This window comes from Thunnus thynnus, chromosome 3 (assembly GCF_963924715.1).
Source record: "Thunnus thynnus chromosome 3, fThuThy2.1, whole genome shotgun sequence".
Classification (NCBI taxonomy): Eukaryota; Metazoa; Chordata; class Actinopteri; order Scombriformes; family Scombridae; genus Thunnus; species Thunnus thynnus.
In genome coordinates, this window is record NC_089519.1 from 25,417,630 (window position 1) to 25,426,748 (window position 9,119).

Sequence of the window (9,119 nt, forward strand, 5' to 3'; positions counted from 1 at the left end):
AAAAAAGTAAAAAAAGAAAATCAGATGTGCTGTAACACATCACACAAGCATGGAACATTATTTCTCATGTATAGTCTTTTCATATAATGTTAGAAATATCATTTGACACACTGTGCTTCTTGGAAAAACCCTACTTTAAATTTGCCTATAATAATGCTATCACCATTAGAAATATCTAGTTTTGTCTGAATCTGTCTGCTGTAGTATAAAAACCACATCACAGATAATCAAGTGTAACATTTCAGAGGCTGATCAAGAGGCAAAATGCTCACCTGTACTTTCCCAGTGAATAATTGTTTCATTTGTTGAATTGTTTTTTTGTTTTGTCAGGTCCCAGTGTCAGAGACGTTTTTTTCTTGACATTTCATGACACTTTCAAAATGAGTCTTGTACTAAAAGAATCTTTGCAAGAAATTACAATTACTGTTCACACATGAGACACCTTCCAAATTCAAAGCCTTAATTATCATGCAGCACAAAAATACCAGAGGAGAAAAGTGGCACATGCAGTGTTAAAACTGCATCTATACCCATGACATATCAAGTGCTTCTACACTAAAACAACTAAATAAGTACTACATTGATTTGTTCTTCCTATCAGAGGAAGTAACTCAAAGGTGACACAGACAAACAGTACATTTATAGTTTCTCACAGACTTATCCAATCTGTATGTCACAGTATGGCTGTAAATCTACAGTATATCCAGGTACGAGAACGCCATGGCTCTATACTGCCTCAAGGGAGTTTCAGTGGTAATATACAGTTGGCCCTATAAATCATACAACAGTCTGACTGTACAATCAATCCACAGCTCAGTGTTTACTCAGACTATCACCTCCACACTGCAGCCCGCTGCTCATCATTCAAAACATATTACAGTGAAAGTTGAAATTCAAAAACAGTAGTACAATCATCTGTACTGAGGATAACTGTAAGTGACTGATTAAAGAGGTACTCCATTGATTTTACATGTCAAAGTCCATTTACAAGGGCATCCTGGTGACCTAGTGATTAAGACGCATACCAATTTCCACTAAGGAACTTTGTCACATGTCACACCCCTCTCTATCTAAAAGAAAGTCAGTGTTCAAGTCATGGGGAGAACTTCTCAATCTGTTGTCTAATGTCTTCTATGGATCGAGGGGAACTTTGTCACGCCTTAGGAAATTACTCAAGTGACTGAGAAAAAATGGAGCGCCAATGTAGTTCAGGTATGCATGGTAGGCACAGAAGTCAGTTCATGTATGTCCATGACCTACTTCTCTCAATAGGTGGTCAGTATAAACATCTGGCGGTCAGCAATGCTGCCATCGCTGCTACACTGCTGCCTGCTTCAGAATTTAATTCCCTCCACCTCCCCAGCCTCCTCCTGTATCATCATTTAGTTGTTTGTGATGTTGAATGTTTTGCTTTTTAATGTGTTCACGTTCATCAAATGTTGTGTATCTGAGGCTCTGCCAGGGGGGGTTTGTGACCTCAAGGACAGTCTAGCTTGTCAAGCTTGCTCAGATTCATTCCAGAGCATCAGAGTCCTCACTGAACAAGTATCAAATTCATTTTCATTTGAACATATTATTATGTTTAGCAATGATAGACTGTAACAGTTTTGTTAGTGAAGTTAAAGCTAGGTTTTGATCCGGCTGTCCATATACCTGCACAGTATGACAATGAATTTCACTCTCTATCATGCAAACATTAAAAATGGGGCAAACAGGACTGTCCCAGGAATCTTTGAGATGAGGGCTACAAATCTAGACACCAATCTAAATCTTGTGAGCTCAGTTCTTGTGATGAAATGTGGGCTGGCTTTGCAAGGCTGGTGCAAAATGAATCCTTGGTGTAAATAACAATGCTCTGAGCAAGAACTGGAAATCTTCCCTCACGCTCCAAAATAAGAGCTATAAAACTCTGGCAGCACGTTAACAAAGCCGACCATAAGTCTGTCAAACATAAAGCTTCATTCAGCAACACCACATATCCTAATAAAAACTCTCTAACTAAATTTTATGCATATCAAAAACAATGCTGACACTAAGGGATAGTTAGGCACAGAGACCATAACTCACAAGCACAACTACAACAAAAAAAATTGGTGTAAAATTGTACAATTTGAAACAAAAACAAAATAAATTGTAATAAAATAATAGAATGCAATTCCCAGCTACATCAAATCTAATTAGCCCATTATCGAAACATTTAAAATAAAAAAATAAAAACTCATATACATGTATGAACGTGATGTTTTATCTGCACATTGAGCAGTTTTTTTTGTATCCCATGTATTTTAATACACATCTGAGTAAACAATTCAGGTTTCAAAACTTTAACAAAAGGCTTTGCAAATGTTTTTTGGTGTAGGAAATGCATTCAGCATGCTTGTTAGGCCTTGTGTTTTCATGAGAAACACTGATTATTAGAAAAACCACATTTGGTAAAAACGAAAACACCAGACCAACCAAAACACAATCTTAATGTGAATCAGCAACCAAACAGGTTGTTTCTCATTGAATTCCAAACTGACCCATACAAACATTTTTCTGATGTGGCGTTGCAGGATGAAGACACACCTTATAATTTGGTTCACATTTAAAACTGGACTAATCAGTGTTTTATTAGAATAATATGAAAGATCAAATGACTACTGCATGTTTAATGTGAAAGGGGTCGCTCCTAGTGCCGAACCCACAGAAAACTATCATGCGACTCTGCAGTTCTCCTCAGCTCTACAGAGCATTATAGCATAATTTAGCTCATTGTTTTGTTTTGCGGCATCAAATTTTTTATATTTTTCTTGTTCAGTCTCGCCTCTCATCAGTGTCTTTTCAGGCTGCAACAAGCTGCAGTGAAAAAGCTCTGATAAATCTACTGTATGCTGCCTGTCCAGCACCAAACAGCAGGCAATGTTAGCAATTAGCTGGTGGCCATAGCGGAGTATTGAGCAGTTAAAGAACCAGATATATTTGTTAGGGATTGGTAAAAAAATAAAAAAAGAGTGAATGTTGGACTTATATTTGCAAGGTTGACAGAAGTGACTTCAGATGAATGCTATGTTGCTCCAGTTGTCTGCTAGTCTAAATAAGCAACTGTTTGCCAGTGCATTCACCATACAGACACCTTTATAAGACAATAATATGTCAAACAAGTGACACAAAAACTGATAAAACTAATGCATCATTAAGAGACTTAAACTTCTGGGTTAAAGCTAGGGAAAGATTGTGGTCAAAGCTTAAACCAGCTAAAAGCTAAAGCTAAAGCTAAAAAAGTGTTGTATTAAGCTGTTTGAACAAACAACTAATGCTGTCAGTGTACTGATAATGACAGTCTCCTGAATCTCATTTGTGACCTTATTTTGCATAGATCCAGTAGTACTACTTTCTGTAAATGACTGTTTCACCCATGTATACCCTAATGCTGCCTGCATTAGTTAGCAAGATAACAGCCCCAAGGAAACTTTTCCTACATTCCAAATTTATAATAACTCTGATCTGGCAGCCAGCTTTTCCTGGAGGACTCACGCCACAGTATTCCCATTAGTTTAACAACCACCTATCCAAACGTAGACATTCCTGAGAGACAATGTGTGTCTGTTTTGCTGCCCACGAGAAAGTGGAGAGAGGAGGTGACCATTAGACAGAGAATGACACAGAAACTATTGATACCAGGCTGTTCAAAATTTGGTTCAACCCTGCCCACAGTAATATGACCCTTGGAAAGTCAGCTGCTAGTGAGGAAACACTAGCAGCAGAGATTGCCAAGACAGTACTGGACTCCACTTGGTGCCGCTGCCCTGGGGATGGTTGTAGTGGAGAACATAGCACTAATGGATCGCAGCACACAGGCTTGGACTCCGTCATACCGTGCAGCCTCTCTGATTTGAAATATTCAAGCCAGCGCTCTTGCCTGTCTATTAATATTTACTTCAACAAGAGCTACACACAGTCTGCTCATGGTGCTCTGGGGATGCATGTGACTTTTACTGTTGTTGGCTCATTTAGAGACAAGATGGCCACAAAATCAAAAGGTATGGCATTGTTATAGCTTGATGAAATATAGTAGATATAACTACATTTTTCACTGTGGTCTTTATGCGTTGTATTATGTACTGCTATATGAATGAAAAGTTGGAAGAAGACCAACTTGATGAAGGGAAATTCTAACTTAATGTATAGTAGATTAACTGTAGGATTTTGCAAAAACTATTGTGACATTTCAGAGGAAAGTGACAGAATTAGCATAAATAAGTTTGAGTCTTTCAATTCTGACTTTGGGAGAGTTGCAAATATTGGCTGACTTGCTTAAAAATCCTAAGAATTCTGTCTTAAGCTGTTTTAACTCAACCGCTGTGAAAAATGGAGGCTATGGGTTACCTGGCAGCATTTTTGGACTGCCTTTCTCACTCCCATTATGCTGACATGGGTGACAGATGCCAGCTCTCCTGCCAAAGGCCGCATCACTCCTTGCACCCCTCCCCTCCCCCCGCCCGCCAACCACCCATTACTGCTGCTGAAAATGCAGCATACATGAATCACGCCGCAGCTGTCACGGCTCCCTGGCCCCAACCTAATTAAACAATTAGGGCATTTGGTTAACAATCATTCATCGTCAGAGGACAAATGTGGGCTAAGCGGAGTCAGTCATATGGCGGTGCAGAGAGTGAGAGGAAACAGGTTCAGATAATATGAGTCCAGGAAGACAAAAAAAGAGGTCAAACGTGCTTCTCAAACAATCTGACAAGGTGACACTGTTGTTCCTACACTGAGAAACCCTAATGGCTGCGATATTAAACAGGATATAAGCAATGTCACCTCTGAAGCAAATCTTGAACTATGTGCACTCCGTTCCCACTACTGGCAAATTGACAAAATGAATTAGATAGTAAAGGATGGCAGATTTCACCTCAAATTTGTACACCTGTCTGTAGGGTTGCTGTATTGCCAGTTTTAAATCACATTTCCAAGTTGTTTGAAATAAACACTAAGAAAGCACTAAAAAGGCAGCCATTCTCCACCTATGCCAATCTCACCAGTTAATCAGTCAACATTGTACAGAATCAATGAGAGGAATAGGAAGCCAAAATGTGGCTTGATGGTGATGTTATAGGAGGAAGGTCATGAGGACATGTTTCTTTCATTGCAAACATTATTGTGCACAGCAAATGTTTAGACCAACCAGGTCCTAAGTTGCTGAAATACCTTCATCATAGACAAACACACCTCAGTTGAACAGAGGAGATCATACAGTATATTGCTCCATGGCAGAAGTGATGAATAAATCCAATAATGCAAGACATGCTGTTTGACATAAAAAAAACTGTTTACAATTATTTGGCATGAATTCATTGAAAGACAGTTATGAGGTTTTTAACTAGACTGTTGTACTGAATACACAGACTCGAACTCAGTGCCCCGTGTCTCCCTGTGTGTAGGTCACTAGAGGAAGAGAGTGGGAGAGAATAAGAATGATGAGGGAGGCAGAGAGGCAAACAGGGTTAGTGATGGTGTGGGAGGGGGAGAGACACACACACACACACACACACACACACACAGAGACAGAGAGAGAGAGAGAATTTTACTGCAAACAGGCCTGGGGGATTTAATCACAGTAAAACACTGAACTCTTATTGGGGGTATCAAAACATTTTATGAGAGCAGCTGTGCCAAACTGTAGCACCACAACAGTGTCCCAGTCCAAGATAAATCAGCAGTAGTCCTCCATATCACCTTATGTGTCTCATTTAAGCCCCAACTACTGTGCAACTGGAAAGAAATATTTATTAGACATGGTATGTAAAGAACTTAAAGGGTCAGTGCTTAAAGGGTAAATACTTAAAGGGTCAGTGCACCAAAATTACAAAATAACATATTTTCTCACTTAGCCCTGGCAGCATGTAGCTTTGAAATACTGCATTTGAAAAACTTCAATAACATCATGTCTTTCCAGAAACATTACCCTGGATAATTTACAGACCTTGCTTAAATCAGTTTTCATTGGAACTACTGTCTACGAGAAAGAGTCCCTATGAAAACTGTCCACATCTTGTTCTGCGGATTATCCATGGGGACACTTCCTGGAAGGAGATGTTGAATTTATTGTTGGATGTGATTTTTAGATGCTGTGAGCACGACAAATGAAATTCAATTCACCTTCACTGTATAGGCGCACAGAAGAAGGTCTCAGAGATGGAAGTTTCAACACATGGGCAAGTTAAAACAAAACTATCAGCATGGATATGTACCAAAGTTGGGCAAGTGGGAAACTTCTTTTTTTTTAATTTGGGTGAACGACTCCCAGTGTTGCTAATGCTTTTGCCATTTGTAAACTGTTAATTCAGTGGGATTACTTTCTAAAATGGTGGTATTGCTTTAAAATTCTATCATTATGGCAAACCGCATTTGAAATGAATAAATGAATATTTCTAACACTAACCCGCAGCTTCAAAACATGCGAGGTTCCAGGGCCAAACTGGGATGGACAGATATGAAATGAGCAACAGATGGCTGGAATTGATGAGGAGAGGAAAATGACACTATTGAGTTGAGGTGGAGAGGCATTCAGGCAGATTTCAGTCCTATCGTCTCCATCATAATAAACCATTCATTTAACTAGTCAGAGGAGAGTACTTCTCAGAAAGGAGAGCCAATATCTGCTCATCACATAAAAATTTACCTCAGATTAAAAACTCTGTCACACACACACTTTTACACATGCACTTTACAGAAATTACGGACTTCCATCATTCATTTCTTAAAAACTTAAAGTAACCCAAAGCTTAACCTTTAACAGCAGGCTACATCTCCTAAACTGCTGTTTATAGTGTCTTTCATTTAAACCAAATGTTAAAGCTGCGCTAATCAATATTTTTATATGAATAATGTCAGAGGTGTCACATCAGCATCTTTTCCAAATTTCTTTTACCTGTCTAGCACCAAACAGCAGCCAGACAAAGTTGGAGACCAGCTGGTGAACATAGAGGAGCATTTAGCAGATATTTCCCTCAGGAGTTAATGGAGACCAAAACAGGACTAAAAGATTACATGAATATCGGACTTACTATATATTCACCAGGTGGCCAGCAACCTGTCTGCAACAAATTCATGATTATGTTGTTCCATGTCTGCAGGACGTGTTAGTAGGTAATTGTTTGCTAATGTGTTGTGTTGCCCCCAATTAATTAATGTAGGTTTAAGTGACCTCAATTTAAGTAGCCTCTTGTAGAAGTGAGAACTGGCCAAATGTCCTCACATTGGTGGACTTTCTGCGTCGTCCTGTTCCTGAGTATTGACCTGTAACTTTACTCAAAAGCCCAAGAATACGCATACACACACACATACAATCACAAATTTCTACTTTATGTGGTCCACTCATTTTCATACTCACTCCTGTATCAAGTATAGGGAGTGATTCACAGAGTAAAGCTTGGTTTACTGGAAGCTCTCACCAGAGACTATGGGGAGACCCGTTACCTAGCAACCGCTGTGATTGTCTCATGCTCCAGGTGTAACCTCCGCAAAGAAGGTAGCCCCATGTGAACCAAGTGGGTGCTGCGCAACTTGAAACCTTGTTATTCTTGTATTTCAAGAAAACAGTGAGAAGAACACACATTGAGTTTGTGCACTTATCAAGGCAAAAAAGGTTTAAGAAAGAGTATCATGAGCTCAGGAGGTTTTCCCTGGTTCCACACTGACTCATCAATCAAGCTTCACTCCTTTCTCTCTCTCTCTCCACACTTTCACATTAATGTGATCAATGTTATAATTAATCAAACAACACCACACAGCACTCAAATTAATCTTGTTTCTTACTGTACGTTTCAAGCCAGACATCTTTGCAACAAAGCAACAGTCAATCAGCTGTCGGTAAATCTCATGGGGGCACCAGTCTTGCCAGCGAAGGTGTATATTTTATGTAAAATATGCAGACTATTAAACAACAACATTAAATAAAAGTTTTGTAATATTATTATTAAAGTATGGTTCAAGTATCAAAGGTAAAAAAATATTTCTTTTCAGAGTATTCTGTTCTTATATACTGTATTATGTTACTGGATTATTATTGATGCAATGAGTGTCATGTTAATGTTCCTGGGGGTTGATGGAGCTAATTTTACCTGCTCTATATGCTGTTGGGTAGTTTAATCTATAAAAATGCATCATATTGTATTTGTTTATCATAGAATTTCCATCTTAAACCTGAACCTGCAAATACCTAAAAATAACTAAAGTCGTCAGTGGAGTAAAGATTGTAATATTTCCATCTGAAATGCAGTGGAGCTCATGTGTAAAGTAGCGTAAAATGGAAAGTACAAGTATCTTAAAATGGTACTCAACTACAGTACTGTAGTTGGGTTAGGGTTAGTAAATGTACTTTAATGACTTTCCACCATTAGATATACATTTTTATAATAATACAATTAATCATAATCTAGACTGTAATTCAAACTAAACTAAAAAGGGGTGAAGAAAACACATACAGCAGACATTGACAGCAGACCTGTAATATTACAGGCTGACTGCTCAAATGTGGCAGTGTGCATGCTGGAAGTGACAGTGCTCTCCCCATGTGGAAAACCAATTTAAGTCAGGATTGGGCTATATATACATTGCCATACATGATGTGTTGACATTGCTGCAGAGCATAAACTGTATTATAATATATAAGAATTTACAGGCTTTGCTGTACCATAGATAGAAAGAGCTTGTTTAGAAACTTCACAGACATATATTTTCTTATCTCCATAATGCAAAAGCACATATTTCATTGCACATATAGGCTTCATATAAATCTCTTATATGGTGACCACCACCATCTGTCTCATCCCAAATAGTTATTCCATCCCCAGTTAAATTTTGATACAATAAGTGATGTTTGGTTCCCTGTAGGATTCTGCTTGAAGTGGCTCCAGGTATACTTGGGCCAAGAGTCTGTTCAACATTTTAGTGAAGTTGGTTCTAGACAGAACAACTATAGGCTCCCAGGAGAGGCAAGACAGAGAGAAAGAGAGAGAGATGTGAAGCGCTATCAAGGACAATTGAAGACCAAGGCCTGGGAAACAGTGCCATCTATTGATTCTACTTCCTGCTCTGCTAAAATGCCGCAGCCATGTGTGCTTGTGAGCTTT